The 17,425-nt window shown below is 41.6% G+C and overlaps 1 long non-coding RNA gene across 1 annotated transcript in view; it reads right to left on the bottom strand.

The window, feature by feature from the left end:
- Positions 1–448: 448 nt before the first annotated feature.
- Positions 449–17,425, bottom strand: part of LOC134534448 (uncharacterized) — a 43,127-nt gene continuing 26,150 nt past the window's right edge. Inside the window, exon 2 of the long non-coding RNA XR_010075495.1 lies at positions 449–772. This is a non-coding gene — a long non-coding RNA (uncharacterized LOC134534448). The remainder of the gene's footprint in view (positions 773–17,425) is intronic.

The raw sequence follows: 17,425 nt of genomic DNA, 5'->3' as shown, positions 1-17,425 counted from the left end.
TGGAAAGGAGATTGGTGTTACCGGAACATCCCGTGGTCACGCTCATCATGACCTTCGAGACGAAGACGACGTGAAAAATCACCGCATCGAGCATAGGTTAGCTTACGCGCGACATCGCGAGACATTGGTGGCAACTGGCGCCAAGCCCTGGAAATTGTTCCGCACGGCCTGCCTAGAAGAAATATTTTAAAATAAATACCTATATTTCAAAATAAATATCATCGCGTATTAACAGTGATAATGTTCGCAGGCGTATTAAGCAGTCTCGGTTTGCATACATGTCGAATAAAATATTGTGAGCCGACAGAAAATCTGGAAAAGACGTTTTTTTTTTCCTTCGTGTAAGACGTTGTTCAATGATGATTTTGCATTACTTCACCATGTGCCACATATGTAATTTATTATTCGCTGTGCATAACATATGACATAAATGAATTGTTGTACAAATACAACAGTATTAGTACAACGCGCCAAGCCCTCAAGAAAAGAGTGAAGTCGGTCTTCACCGGGCAACGTTGACCTCGAAGGGCCCCTGGCTCGACGCCCGAGCGCTGGCCTCACGGTGATGCCGGAAGGAGCCGGTCAATGCCGCCGGTGCTATCAGCATGCGCGGCGGCGGTGCGCGCGTGTCGGGCTACGGCCACGCAGGGCGCCATGCTTGCCATGCTCGCCATGCTCGCCATGCTCGCCATGCTGCATCTCGGGTGTCGCCGGCCACACTTCGTGTTCGCTGTGTCGGCGACGTCGCCAGGTGTTCGGTTCTCGTCCCTGACTTCGCCGCATGCGCAGATAAACAAAACAAAAACACCTGAATTAGGCCTATTGTGCTGTACCGCATGCGTGCCACCTATGCCTGCAGCATGGCAGGTTTTCAACCCGAGCCGCACACCACCACGTGGGGCCCGCTCAACCAACACTCGTGGGCCCGAAAGAGTTCGGGGCGTGCGCATCTCTCTCGCGGGCTGTTGGCTGGGAGTTCCCTGCGACCTATTGGGTAACCGAAGGCTGGCAGTGCGTGTGGGATTTGTGTGCGTGCTGGGGGCGGCCTAGCAGCGCCAACTGCTACCGACCGCGTCCCGCGGGTGGCGGATACGGGAGCCCAGCTGAGAGTTGCAATCTCGCTGGGGTGGCTGTGAATAACCAATAGCAGTCCGCGGACCAATGGCCGGCCTGTGGAGTCGTTATTACGGCTGTCGGTGTGAAAGGTAGCCTGAATGCAGCTCGGCGCGTGGCAGGAAGCAGCTTCGTCGGCGAAGGCCCGCAGGGGAGCTCGATGTGCCTAAATGTGAAGTGTAGACGAACTGCGGGCTGGAACTTGCGGAGCTGTAAACTGCTGCGCGCGCAACGGAATTGAAATGCATCGGAACTCTGAAGGAAGACATCAGGAACCTTCAGCTGGGGCTGCTGTAGGTGTGGCAGCAGTAGCCTCGAGCGGCGCGACCTTTAACCGTCTCGGGGATTTTGGGTGGCGAGGTTGGGTCCCTCCCCCCACCCTGGCTTGAGAAGTACTGCTGTTGACCTGAAGAAGGAAGATGAAGATGGCGCAACGTCAGGCTGCCTTTCGCTCCGAGAGCCAGCAGTTCGAGCCGGTTTACTGGCTCGTCTGCCCACTTCTGATTTAACTGTGGCTGCCTGGGCAGCTGTGGCTGGGCTGACGAGTGAAGTCGCCCGCCCCTGGGGGCGCATGCGCCCCTGGCTAATAATAACCCAGGAGCTCCCAACTTAAATGCGGGCCGCAAGGCCCAAGCTCCCAACTCCACCAAGGTTGATTTTCAGCCCCTCCAACTCTTCTTACCTGGACCCTTCTTCCTCTTGTCCAGTAGTTACCTGCTTGCGTAATGCATGTTTTTTGATCCCCGCATGAACCGGCCCAGGGTTTTCCCTGTGTCTATGCAGGTTTTACCTGGGTCACATTAGCTAGCTTTAAGCTAGGCGACCATTGGGGCGTCAGTCATGGCGCCAATCGCAGCCATGGCTGGCCAGTAAACCCCAATAAGCACACGATGCACGCGCCCTTGTCCTGCATGGTTAAAAACCCGCATGGTAGAGTGTATAGGCTTCGGCCTGAGACACACTTAGGTCATCCCCTAACCTGGACCCTCCCCTACACATTTAGAATTAACTTAGGCTAGGAAAAAAGAAAAAAAAAAAACAAGTAATTTCGCACTACTATCAGGGTGAACTCGTACATTATAAAAGTCTTGAAACTTAACCTGTCCCCACTGGAATTTTCCTCCCCTCACCCCTCGCGACGTCCTGGCAAAACGCGGCTCAGTTATACGAGCCCAAGAGACATCTGTCCGGTGTTTTCTCGGGGCGCGTTTACTTCGACTGCGCCTGGAAGCCTTCCTTCGGTGAGTGGGCTGGCTGTACACGAGGAGTGGTCGAGAGCAGCACTTGGTTGCCTGAAGGGGGGGGTGAAGTGTGTGTGCATGTCACACGACACGCGCGCTTTCCCACTGACTCACTGCGGTCGGCGGACCCGGCACCGCCCTCCCCAATCCCCCTTCCGGAACGAGCTTGTCCGTCCTGATTTCCAGCCCGTTGTAAACAAATCGAGACCCCCCCACCCCGGCCGGGCCATCGTCATCCGGTTACCTGCTGGGACACACCTTGATGAGAATTGAGGGGGGGGGGGGGGAAGGAAAGGAAGAGGAATGAGAAGTTAGGCAGCATTACAATTTCTACTGACAGAACTGAGGCTGCAGCGGGGACGCACCACAACGCCGAACGTACAATAACGCCGAAAACCATAACGCCGAATGCCAAATTGACTACAACGCCGAAAAATGTCATTGCAAGACTGCCACAAAGGTTAGGTTAGGTAAGGTATGGTTAGGTTAGGTTAGGTTAGGTTAGGTTAGGTTAGGTTAGGTTAGGTTAGGCTAGCCTAGGTTAGGTTAGGTTGTGGTACATTTTTCGGCGATACTGTATTTCGGCGTTGTGGTACACAGCAGTTTTCTAGCTGTCATTGCAGGACTGCCACAAAGGTTAGGTTAGGTAAGGTATGGTTAGGTTAGGTTAGGTTAGGTTAGGTTAGGTTAGGTTAGGTTAGGTTAGGTTAGGTTAGGTTAGGCTAGCCTAGGTTAGGTTAGGTTGTGGTACATTTTTCGGCGTTACTGTATTTCGGCGTTGCGGTACACAGCAGTTTTCTAGCTGTCGGCGTTGCGGTCAATTTGGCATTCGGCGTTATTGTACGTTCGGCGTTGTGGTAACGACCCGGCTGCAGCCACCACCGTAGGTGTATGGTCTGTTGTTACGAAATTATAATTTATTTATCAATTATGCGGCAGCCAACAGACATAATCCAAAATAGTAACTGGCACTTAACAAATAATTAAAACCGAAACAATACACAGACAAACAACATCAATAGGCCTATAGAAAGACAATGAAAAAAAAATGTGAAAGGCAAAGCCAAGTTATCAGCCACAACACATTAAAAAAGAATATACTAAAATTTAAACAAATTATATAGAACAAATCTATTACTAAAATAAATCTGATATACAAAGTAACGCACGATTAAATTTAAATTTCTCTAAGATATAATCTGTACATATTAATAAGTTGTAGCCTATTAAGACACTAAAAGTTAAACAAAAAAATTTATAATAAACAGCAAATTAGGCTGCACTAAGGGCTGATAAGAGTAGGACTAGCTGGAACGTAAGATGTAATGTTTACATAGTACGTACGAACTGGAAGTGTAGACTATACTTCAACATATATAAATATATACATACACACACAAACTGAAATACCCGGTGCTGCCCTGACTAAACAACCATAAAATAAAGAACACCACCGAGTTTCAAGCCTCAGGACATACACTTGAAAAACATGAAATTTTGTATTTAAAGTCACATTTATTTCACAGTCTCGGTGCATCAAGGCTACGAATCAGCAACACCGGGACGCCAATCTTCAGCTTCATTTTGTGGGAAGGCAGGTAACCCATTGTAAAGACGTGACGGAAGCACAAAACGACAGCGCGGTACAAATTCCAGGCAACGCCATCTATTGACGAAGTTCTTAACTAAACTGTTATTAGCGCCTTTAGTTCGCTAACAGCCGCGAGCTTCACTAAGCGTGTGGATTTCGCAAAGGAAGAGGATCAGAAATTTCCAGACCTTACTATATGACCGTGTGGCAGACATAGAGAAATTAAAAAAAAAAACTCTTTATTACTGGAACGCAACCACATTTTTTTCGCAATTGCAGGTAGTCCATGCTACGCGTAGTTTAACTAACGATTAGGTAAAAAATACAGAAGCTATATTCAGGGGTAGCAGTCACATAAATTGTAGGTATAGCTACCCTGATTGTAGAATTTACTGTCAATATTTTAAACAGCTCTAAACTTTACATTGATTTCCAAGGATACATTACCTTGTGTGTCATTAAGACGGAAACATGCTTATGATCACACAAAACATAAATAACACGAAACAAATAATACGTCTAAACTGCAATCCAAACTTTTCAAGCAGTGACATTACTATCCTTGAAAATTGAATAAATAAGCTGTTGAAATGATAAGTTAATAGAAAGCAATTGACAACCATAGCGCAAAATTTCTTTGACATCCAAAAGCAGTCAATTAAATTTAAAACAAGCAAAAAAGCTGAATTCCAGTCATTCCAGTAAAGTAGATTAAGCCGCAGAGTAGGTGTATTTGGTATGTATGAGGACAGGGGAGGGGGGAGGGGGATCGGGGATCCGATCCAGACACCTTAAGGCTTCGCTTCATCACCCATGTTGGATTACGTCACTTCCTTCGACCATGCACACACGAAAAAGTGTCCCGTTATGTTCATCAGCCATGTACGCACGAAAAAATGTCCCGTTACAGTAGTTGGAAAAGGGGGGTTCAAGCACAGGCGGAGGAGCCAGGAGCCGGCCGCCATCTTGGATGACGTCATCGGCGGCCATCTTGGATGACGTCATCATGACCTTTGACCTTGACCTTTGACCTTGTCAATCTATGCTAATCTATGCCAATCTATGCCAATCTACGCTAATCTATGCCAATCTATGCCAATCTACGCTAATCTATGCCAATCTATGCTAATCCATGCCAATCTATGCTAATCCGTATGCCAATCTATGCTAATCTGTATGCCAATCTATGCCAATTCGTATGCCAATCTATGCTAATCCATATGCTAATCTATGCTAATCCATATGTTAATCCATGCTAATCCATGCTAATCCATCCGCCATTTTTGTATTTCTATAAATTTCCACCAACTTCGAATCGTGACGTCACCGTTGCACTTTTCGTCACGGCCGCCATCTTGGATTCGAATTTTTTTTTTTTTTCGAACTTAAACTTTTCGAAATTCGATGTAATCATCAGCCGCCATCTTGTTTCGTCTGCTGGTGGCCGCCATCTTGTTTTCGTCTGCTGGTGGCCGCCATCTTGTTTTCGTCTGCTGGAGGCAGCCATCTTGTGACGTCATATAGTTCTGTTGGTCGCCACCAGATAGCACCAGGGATTATTTTATTTTTTTCTTTAACTAAAATATTTTCAGTGCCGAGGCTGGGATTCGATCCATGGGACGTGAAAACGTCCAGGATGTCGTGGTTACGAGGCGGACACCTTGACCACTAGACCACGAGACCAATTGAGATATGGTGGAATAAATAATCTATATATGCTACGTACTGACGGCAAGTTTATGATAAATGGGGGGGAGGGTGTTTTTGCCTTCCTTAATGCATACCTAAGGCGCCACATTTGAAATAAAAATTATTATACAGCCGCCATCTTTAATTCCAGCACAGACTACCAGATGGCGCCAAATTCAAATATTAGTTGCCAGAGGTGCCACCATCTTGGTCCTCAAGTTGGCTGGTAGATGTCGCTAGTATCGCGCGCCAAATTCAAAAATTAGTTGCCAGAGGCGCCGCTATCTTGGTTCTCAAGTTGGCTGGTAGATGTCGCTAGTATCGCGCGCCAAATTCAAAAATTAGTTGTCAGAGGCGCCGCCATCTTGGTTCTCAAGTTGGTTGGTAGATGGCGCCACCGTCGCCATATTTTAGTTAATATAATCGATACCAGATGACGCCACCGTCGCCATCTTTAGTTCCTAGTGTTGCTACCAGAGTGTGCCACCGTCGCCATCTTTAATTCTTAAAGTTACCGCCGGAGCGCGCCACCGTCGCCATCTTTAATTCTTAAAGTTACTGCCGGATGGCGCCAAGTGTTATGTAGTCAGTCTAGACAGGTCGGGAACGAGTCGAGACAAGTCTAGACAGTCGAGACAAGTCGGGGGACAAGACGAGACAAGTCGGTAGCCTGTATTCACCAAGTTTTCCGTTGCCGCCATCTTTAATTCATAAAGTCGCTACCAGATGGCGCCACTGTCGACCATATTTAATTCAAGGCATTGTCGCCAGATGACGCCAAGTTTGAATTTAAAAACCTACAAGTGTTATGCAATGTGTAACCAGTCGAGACAAGTCGGTAGCCTGTATTCACCAAGTTCTCTGTTGCCGTCACTGCCATCCGGGTATGTGACGAGTCCTAATTAATATACTCGTACACATCCTACCTCTATGACCTCTACAAACAAACTGACCGTACCTACTCCAAAATGACATATATATTACACCCACATGCAAACATTTGATAACCATCAAGAATGTCAACATACAAAAATATATTAACCATCGCTGAAACAAATTTCCCAACATTAATTACAATAAAAAAAGTCCGGAAAGATACTGTATTTTGCCTATAATTCAATAAATGATGATAGAGTATTAATAAAATATTGGTTTTGTGTAGAGTCTCTCTCTTCTTCTCGTAGTGGCGGAAGACATCTCGAAGGTAGTGTTAGAATTTATGTATTAAAGCAATCACTCTAGCTGAGGAGACTAATAACTTATAGTTACAATTCAATAATAGCGGCAATTAAATGGTTTTTTGAAATTAAAGCAAACAACTTAAATGTTAAACACATATTTATTTAAATCTTATTACAAACAGCAAGGGATAAGAAGAAACACTGATTCAAAAGAATTAAATAATGAGCAATAAAAGTACATAATATTCACACACTGCACATCATAGTGACAAAGGCAACATAACCTATTTACATAAACCAGAGACCCAATACCTAAATATTTATTATAACTACAAGTTACATAGGGTATAATATACTCTGAAATACATATTAAAGAGAAAATTGATATAAATAACATTATACTTTGCTCAATAGTTCCAGAAGTAATTAACGCACTGCTACACGAGCAATTTCAACAGTTCTTTCATCACTAGTGTTTTCTGTGGAACATACTTGAGTGGTGTCTTCACTGATCGGACCTAGATGACTGAGATCTCGGGTTCGACTCTTGCGAGATGTAGGAAGGCGAAGCTGACGCCTGCGTTTATGCTGGACTGCTACTGATGTAGTAGGTGCTGGCGATGTGGGACTCATCTGGGTACAGCTAGATGATGTCTGGACTGAAGAAGTCTGACCACATGCAGATGCTGGCGGTGACTGAATAGTTGGTAGGTTGAATGCATGTGCGAAAACCTCTTCCGGCGTTGCAGGGAGAACTGTATCGTCTCTCATCATATTCACACTACAATGTCCATAGCCCAGACATTTGATAACTTCTAGAGGCGTATCTTGAGGTCCTGGGTTTAAAACCTGTTTCACGTGAAACACAGCGTCACAACTCTCCGAAAAATGTTTTTAAAACACCGTCGATCCACTCACTATAATCAACAGTGCCTAGCCCAGGTGTTACACTGGAGTATATCCTGTTCGGTTGAAAGTTAGACATCTCTGTTAACTACTTCTGCGGTAGGTCCTTACACCACCACAGTTTCAGCTCGACTGCCATCGCAGGAGTCGAGGGTCGTATTTAAAAATATATGTATCACTTGGATAAATATGTCTGTTATGCAATTCCATAGAGTAGAGCATTTATCAGAACAGTCTATTGTTAAAATTATTTTCAGTTGTATGTTATACTCTATGAGATGTTAATTGACAATTCACCCTCGTTCATACAGTTAGACGTTAGATTCGCTCCTAGCAAGAGATGCGATGTCCGTGCTGGTCTCCCCACAATTGATGGAGGTGATGGCCTCTCTGTAATTGATGTAGGAGGTGATTAACGAGATGCAATTGGCAGTAGTTCGACAGCATCGTTACTAACGATGGTTGGTGGTAACATTGGTTTCACGAGCAGGATGATTTGAGGTTATGTCTACAAAAACTTGACGTGATGACTCTATTGGTGAACGATCACGCGCCTAGCTGGCGGCCTCCAACATTCGAACGAGGTGATCAACCATCCAAGCCCTAAGCATGTTCGCATTGTGTCTTGAGATCGAACCTGGACATCCAAGTTACATAGAGTATAATATACTCTGAAATACATAATAAAGAGAAAATTGATATAAATAACATTATACTTTGCTTAATAGTTCCAGAAGTAATGAACGTACTGCTTAACCAGTGACAGGTGTAACTAAATATTAAATATATTTTATATTTTATTTTCCATTACCTTTCGTGGAATTTATTAATCATTCACTCTACGAAAAACAACTCAAGACAATATACCTGACCATCGAATTAAATACAGTACCGCTATGCCTTACATGAAAGTCTAATTATTCGATAATCTGAATAACCTATAAATCGTTCATGTACAAAGCCACACATACAGGCCAATTGTCTATGGACCATGAGACCGAGTCATGACAATATCAGACGTATAGGTTAGAATTTTCAGAACCGCAGGACCTTCTTCGTCTTTAGATAATTACAGTCATTTAGACCATCATGAAATCTTAATACATACTAAAGGACCAAGCAACCTTGAAAAATATTTTAGTAACACCAAGAGGTTTTGAACTAGTAAATATTCAGTCACTACATATTTTACTATGCGCAATCAACAAAAAGGAAGCACCATCAACGAAAAGGCAGCACATTTGTAAACACCATCAACAAAAAGGAAGCACAATCGGAAGCACATTCATAGAAAAGAAAGCACAATCGGAAGCACAATCACAAAAAGGAAGCACATTTGGAAGCACAATCACAAAAAGGAAGCACATTTGGAAGCACAATCCACAAAAAGGAAGCACATTTAGAAGCACATTCAACGAAAAAGGAAGCACAATCATAGAAACAACGCACAATCGGAAGCACAATCAACAAAAAGGAAGCACAATCGGAAGCACATTCATAGAAAAGGAAGCACAATCGGAAGCACAATCACAAAAAGGAAGCACATTTGGAAGCACAATCACAAAAAGGAAGCACATTTGGAAGCACAATCCACAAAAAGGAAGCACATTTGGAAGCACATTCAACGAAAAAGGAAGCACAATCATAGAAACAACGCACAATCGGAAGCACAATCAACAAAAAGGAAGCACATTTTGGAAGCACCATCAACAAAAAGGAAGCACATTTTGGAAGCACCATCAAAAAGGCAGCACATTTTGGAAGCACAATCAAAAAAGGCAGCACATTTGGAAGCACCATCAACAAAAGAAGGAAGCACATTTTGGAAGCACAATTAAAAAAGGCAGCACATTTGGAAGCACCATCAACAAAAAGAAGGAAGCACATTTTGGAAGCACCATCAAAAGGCAGCACATTTGGTAACACAAGTTACGAGAACTAAGTCTTAGTTAGAAATCAGAATGCAAGAAATAAAAACATTAAATTTTTACTTTTAATATTTAATTTATTTCTTAAGATTATACAAATAGAAGTAAAATAAGCCATTATTGTATGTAGCCAGCTTTCCTCAGTTCTTCGAGTATGAAGGAAATTTCTTTTATGCACGAATAGTTTCCTGCACAAAGCGAGCCATGTAGAAGTCTTAGCCGGTCAACCAATAAGTTTGGATATTTCCACGATGTGTAATCAATCTCTTCTACCACCATTTCACTTGCTTGTTTATTATAAATACTTTTAATATCACAATCGTCCCAGTGATCATAATAAGCGTTATCAGATTTATTTATTATAACACGTCGTTTCCATCGTTTCGGTCTCAGGACACCGTTACATTCTTTGATCTTGTCAGCTTTAGGTGCTTCATCACAGTCTATGCTTTTGTCAACAGCCTCAGAGTCACTGTTACAATCACTGTAGAAGACATCCTCTTCACCCAGATTACCATATGAATTCGATATCGATGATGTCGAAGTGCCATTATCGTCTTCATGCTTCCTTTTTAGGAGTCCATCATTTTTATAAAGTAAGAAAGATCTACTTGAATTCGGCTGGAATGTATTCTCACTTTTCACGTTAAGGATTCTTCCATTGTCTTCATTCTTCCATAAATCATCATCGTCCTTCAATTTAAGTTCTTCGTCGAGATCGGAAGAGCCACGAACATAATCTCTCTCAAGACAAGGAAAATTATTGTCGTAATGCAGATCACTATTCCTTAGTCTAGTAGATCCATCGTTGTACTCTGGCTTGTACGCAGGCTTAACGTTACAAGTTCTGTCATGTCTTTTTAAGCTTTCTCTCCGCGTAAACGACTTGTTACATCGAACGCAACTTATCATATTGCGTAGTGGATTTTTAACACAGTCATTCTTCTGGTGTTGTCTTCCATTCTTTCTCAAGATAAATTCTTTGCTGCAAAACTTACACCTGTGTCCTTTCGATACAGCGACAGACACCGAATCAGGATTCATATTAGTTACTGTGACTAATGTTAGATACAAACAGACAGTTTTACAATTGGAACCATTACTTAAATATAATTTTTTAAATATTTCTTAAGCGAGAGTTATCTCATGCAAAGGTACTTGTTGTAAGTAGTTCTGCTTTTCAACAACAGATGACACCACGTATTGCTTGCAGGTAAATATTATTTATTTCTTTCATGCGGGATGCAGGATTCTCACTAACGATCGCAATACAGGGATGGCATCGCTAGACTCCAAGGAGAAGGTAGTTTGTTCATCCAGTTAGTGTTTCTCAGATTTCTCAGGGTATATATTATTATTATTTGACTGAATAATGATTTTTTTTAAAATTGCACCTAATAAAAATAAAATAGAAGCACTCAGAGAAAACCATCAGGGATGATGTCGTTTATAAACATCATAAATTACCAATTTTTTTTAAAAAAAGTCCAAATTTAATCTTGATTAAGCAAAGAGTTCTAGCACAAGCCCGCTTGTGAACTCTTTGCTTAAGCAACATGAGAGTTCTAGCACAAGCGGGCTTGTGCTAGAACTCTTTGCTTAATCAGGATTAAATTTGGACTTTTTTAAAAAAAATTGGTAATTTATGATGTTTATAAACGACATCATCCCTGATGGTTTTCTCTGAGTGCTTCTATTTTATTTTTATTAGGTGGAATTTTAAAAAAAAATCATTATTCAGTCAAATAATAATAATATATACCCTGAGAAATCTGAGAAACACTAACTGGATGAACAAACTACCTTCTCCTTGGAGTCTAGCGATGCCATCCCTGTATTGCGATCGTTAGTGAGAATCCTGCATCCCGCATGAAAGAAAGAAATAATATTTACCTGCAAGCAATACGTGGTGTCATCTGTTGTTGAAAAGCAGAACTACTTACAACAAGTACCTTTGCATGAGATAACTCTCGCTTAAGAAATATTTAAAAAATTATATTTAAGTAATGGTTCCAATTGTAAAACTGTCTGTTTGTATCTAACATTAGTCACAGTAACTAATATGAATCCTGATTCGGTGTCTGTCGCTGTATCGAAAGGACACAGGTGTAAGTTTTGCAGCAAAGAATTTATCTTGAGAAAGAATGGAAGACAACACCAGAAGAATGACTGTGTTAAAAATCCACTACGCAATATGATAAGTTGCGTTCGATGTAACAAGTCGTTTACGCGGAGAGAGAGCTTAAAAAGACATGACAGAACTTGTAACGTTAAGCCTGCGTACAAGCCAGAGTACAACGATGGATCTACTAGACTAAGGAATAGTGATCTGCATTACGACAATAATTTTCCTTGTCTTGAGAGAGATCATGTTCGTGGCTCTTCCGATCTCGACGAAGAACTTAAATTGAAGGACGATGATGATTTATGGAAGAATGAAGACAATGGAAGAATCCTTAACGTGAAAAGTGAGAATACATTCCAGCCGAATTCAAGTAGATCTTTCTTACTTTGTAAAAATGATGGACTCCTAAAAAGGAAGCATGAAGACGATAATGGCACTTCGACATCATCGATATCGAATTCATATGGTAATCTGGGTGAAGAGGATGTCTTCTACAGTGATTGTAACAGTGACTCTGAGGCTGTTGACAAAAGCATAGACTGTGATGAAGCACCTAAAGCTGACAAGATCGAAGAATGTAACGGTGTCCTGAGACCGAAACGATGGAAACGACGTGTTATAATAAATAAATCTGATAACGCTTATTATGATCACTGGGACGATTGTGATATTAAAAGTATTTATAATAAACAAGCAAGTGAAATGGTGGTAGAAGAGATTGATTACACATCGTGGAAAGATCCAAACTTATTGGTTGACCGGCTAAGACTTCTACATGGCTCGCTTTGTGCAGGAAACTATTCGTACATAAAAGAAATATCCTTCATACTCGAAGAACTGAGGAAAGCTGGCTACATACAATAATGGCTTATTTTACTTCTATTTGTATAATCTTAAGAAATAAATTAAATATTAAAAGTAAAAATTTAATGTTTTTATTTCTTGCATTCTGATTTCTAACTAAGACTTAGTTCTCGTAACTTGTGTTACCAAATGTGCTGCCTTTTGATGGTGCTTCCAAAATGTGCTTCCTTCTTTTTGTTGATGGTGCTTCCAAATGTGCTGCCTTTTTTGATTGTGCTTCCAAAATGTGCTTCCTTCTTTTGTTGATGGTGCTTCCAAATGTGCTGCCTTTTTTGATTGTGCTTCCAAAATGTGCTGCCTTTTTGATGGTGCTTCCAAAATGTGCTTCCTTTTTGTTGATGGTGCTTCCAAAATGTGCTTCCTTTTTGTTGATTGTGCTTCCGATTGTGCGTTGTTTCTATGATTGTGCTTCCTTTTTCGTTGAATGTGCTTCCAAATGTGCTTCCTTTTTGTGGATTGTGCTTCCAAATGTGCTTCCTTTTTGTGATTGTGCTTCCAAATGTGCTTCCTTTTTGTGATTGTGCTTCCGATTGTGCTTCCTTTTCTATGAATGTGCTTCCGATTGTGCTTCCTTTTTGTTGATTGTGCTTCCGATTGTGCGTTGTTTCTATGATTGTGCTTCCTTTTTCGTTGAATGTGCTTCCAAATGTGCTTCCTTTTTGTGGATTGTGCTTCCAAATGTGCTTCCTTTTTGTGATTGTGCTTCCAAATGTGCTTCCTTTTTGTGATTGTGCTTCCGATTGTGCTTTCTTTTCTATGAATGTGCTTCCGATGTGCTTCCTTTTTGTTGATGGTGTTTACAAATGTGCTGCCTTTTCGTTGATGGTGCTTCCTTTTTGTTGATTGCGCATAGTAAAATATGTAGTGACTGAATATTTACTAGTTCAAAACCTCTTGGTGTTACTAAAATATTTTTCAAGGTTGCTTGGTCCTTTAGTATGTATTAAGATTTCATGATGGTCTAAATGACTGTAATTATCTAAAGACGAAGAAGGTCCTGCGGTTCTGAAAATTCTAACCTATACGTCTGATATTGTCATGACTCGGTATCATGGTCCATAGACAATTGGCCTGTATGTGTGGCTTTGTACATGAACGATTTATAGGTTATTCAGATTATCGAATAATTAGACTTTCATGTAAGGCATAGCGGTACTGTATTTAATTCGATGGTCAGGTATATTGTCTTGAGTTGTTTTTCGTAGAGTGAATGATTAATAAATTCCACGAAAGGTAATGGAAAATAAAATATAAAATATATTTAATATTTAGTTACACCTGTCACTGGTCAAGCAGTGCGTTCATTACTTCTGGAACTATTAAGCAAAGTATAATGTTATTTATATCAATTTTCTCTTTATTATGTATTTCAGAGTATATTATACTCTATGTAACTTGGATGTCCAGGTTCGATCTCAAGACACAATGCGAACATGCTTAGGGCTTGGATGGTTGATCACCTCGTTCGAATGTTGGAGGCCGCCAGCTAGGCGCGTGATCGTTCACCAATAGAGTCATCACGTCAAGTTTTTGTAGACATAACCTCAAATCATCCTGCTCGTGAAACCAATGTTACCACCAACCATCGTTAGTAACGATGCTGTCGAACTACTGCCAATTGCATCTCGTTAATCACCTCCTACATCAATTACAGAGAGGCCATCACCTCCATCAATTGTGGGGAGACCAGCACGGACATCGCATCTCTTGCTAGGAGCGAATCTAACGTCTAACTGTATGAACGAGGGTGAATTGTCAATTAACATCTAATAGAGTATAACATACAACTGAAAATAATTTTAACAATAGACTGTTCTGATAAATGCTCTACTCTATGGAATTGCATAACAGACATATTTATCCAAGTGATACATATATTTTTAAATACGACCCTCGACTCCTGCGATGGCAGTCGAGCTGAAACTGTGGTGGTGTAAGGACCTACCGCAGAAGTAGTTAACAGAGATGTCTAACTTTCAACCGAACAGGATATACTCCAGTGTAACACCTGGGCTAGGCACTGTTGATTATAGTGAGTGGATCGACGGTGTTTTAAAAACATTTTTCGGAGAGTTGTGACGCTGTGTTTCACGTGAAACAGGTTTTAAACCCAGGACCTCAAGATACGCCTCTAGAAGTTATCAAATGTCTGGGCTATGGACATTGTAGTGTGAATATGATGAGAGACGATACAGTTCTCCCTGCAACGCCGGAAGAGGTTTTCGCACATGCATTCAACCTACCAACTATTCAGTCACCGCCAGCATCTGCATGTGGTCAGACTTCTTCAGTCCAGACATCATCTAGCTGTACCCAGATGAGTCCCACATCGCCAGCACCTACTACATCAGTAGCAGTCCAGCATAAACGCAGGCGTCAGCTTCGCCTTCCTACATCTCGCAAGAGTCGAACCCGAGATCTCAGTCATCTAGGTCCGATCAGTGAAGACACCACTCAAGTATGTTCCACAGAAAACACTAGTGATGAAAGAACTGTTGAAATTGCTCGTGTAGCAGTGCGTTAATTACTTCTGGAACTATTGAGCAAAGTATAATGTTATTTATATCAATTTTCTCTTTAATATGTATTTCAGAGTATATTATACCCTATGTAACTTGTAGTTATAATAAATATTTAGGTATTGGGTCTCTGGTTTATGTAAATAGGTTATGTTGCCTTTGTCACTATGATGTGCAGTGTGTGAATATTATGTACTTTTATTGCTCATTATTTAATTCTTTTAAATCAGTGTTTTTTCTTATCCCTTGCTGTTTGTAATAAGATTTAAATAAATATATGTTTAACATTTAAGTTGTTTGCTTTAATTTCAAAAAACCATTTAATTGCCGCTATTATTGAATTGTAACTATAAGTTATTAGTCTCCTCAGCTAGAGTGATTGCTTTAATACATAAATTCTAACACTACCTTCGAGATGTCTTCCGCCACTACGAGAAGAAGAGAGAGACTCTACACAACACCAATATTTTATTAATACTCTATCATCATTTATTGAATTATAGGCAAAATACAGTATCTTACCGGACTTTTTTTATTGTAATTAATGTTGGGAAATTTGTTTCAGCGATGGTTAATATATTTTTGTATGTTGACATTCTTGATGGTTATCAAATGTTTGCATGTGGGTGTAATATATATGTCATTTTGGAGTAGGTACGGTCAGTTTGTTTGTAGAGGTCATAGAGGTAGGATGTGTACGAGTATATTAATTAGGACTCGTCAGATACCCGGATGGCAGTGACGGCAACAGAGAACTTGGTGAATACAGGCTACCGACTTGTCTCGACTGGTTACACATTGCATAACACTTGTAGGTTTTTAAATTCAAACTTGGCGTCATCTGGCGACAATGCCTTGAATTAAATATGGTCGACAGTGGCGCCATCTGGTAGCGACTTTATGAATTAAAGATGGCGGCAACGGAAAACTTGGTGAATACAGGCTACCGACTTGTCTCGTCTTGTCCCCCGACTTGTCTCGACTGTCTAGACTTGTCTCGACTCGTTCCCGACCTGTCTAGACTGACTACATAACACTTGGCGCCATCCGGTAGGAACTTTAAGAATTAAAGATGGCGACGGTGGCGCGCTCCGGCGGTAACTTTAAGAATTAAAGATGGCGACGGTGGCACACTCTGGTAGCAACACTAGGAACTAAAGATGGCGACGGTGGCATCATCTGGTATCGATTATATTAACTAAAATATGGCGACGGTGGCGCCATCTACCAACCAACTTGAGAACCAAGATGGCGGCGCCTCTGACAACTAATTTTTGAATTTGGCGCGCGATACTAGCGACATCTACCAGCCAACTTGAGAACCAAGATAGCGGCGCCTCTGGCAACTAATTTTTGAATTTGGCGCGCGATACTAGCGACATCTACCAGCCAACTTGAGGACCAAGATGGTGGCACCTCTGGCAACTAATATTTGAATTTGGCGCCATCTGGTAGTCTGTGCTGGAATTAAAGATGGCGGCTGTATAATAATTTTTATTTCAAATGTGGCGCCTTAGGTATGCATTAAGGAAGGCAAAAACACCCTCCCCCCCATTTATCATAAACTTGCCGTCAGTACGTAGCATATATAGATTATTTATTCCACCATATCTCAATTGGTCTCGTGGTCTAGTGGTCAAGGTGTCCGCCTCGTAACCACGACATCCTGGACGTTTTCACGTCCCATGGATCGAATCCCAGCCTCGGCACTGAAAATATTTTAGTTAAAGAAAAAAATAAAATAATCCCTGGTGCTATCTGGTGGCGACCAACAGAACTATATGACGTCACAAGATGGCTGCCTCCAGCAGATGAAAACAAGATGGCGGCCACCAGCAGACGAAAACAAGATGGCGGCCACCAGCAGACGAAACAAGATGGCGGCTGATGATTACATCGAATTTCGAAAAGTTGAAGTTCGAAAAAAAAAATTCGAATCCAAGATGGCGGCCGTGACGAAAAGTGCAACGGTGACGTCACGATTCGAAGTTGGTGGAAATGTCTAGAAATACAAAAATGGCGGATGGATTAGCATGGATTAGCATGGATTAACATATGGATTAGCATAGATTAGCATATGGATTATCATAGATTGGCATACGAATTGGCATAGATTGGCATACAGATTAGCATAGATTGGCATACGGATTAGCATAGATTGGCATGGATTAGCATAGATTAGCGTAGATTGGCATAGATTGGCATAGATTGGCGTAGATTGGCGTAGATTGGCATAGATTAGCATAGATTGACAAGGTCAAAGGTCAT

The sequence above is a fragment of the Bacillus rossius genome, chromosome 7 (assembly GCF_032445375.1).
Source record: "Bacillus rossius redtenbacheri isolate Brsri chromosome 7, Brsri_v3, whole genome shotgun sequence".
Lineage (NCBI taxonomy): Eukaryota > Metazoa > Arthropoda > Insecta > Phasmatodea > Bacillidae > Bacillus > Bacillus rossius.
This window is presented reverse-complemented; position numbering and strand designations above follow the sequence as displayed.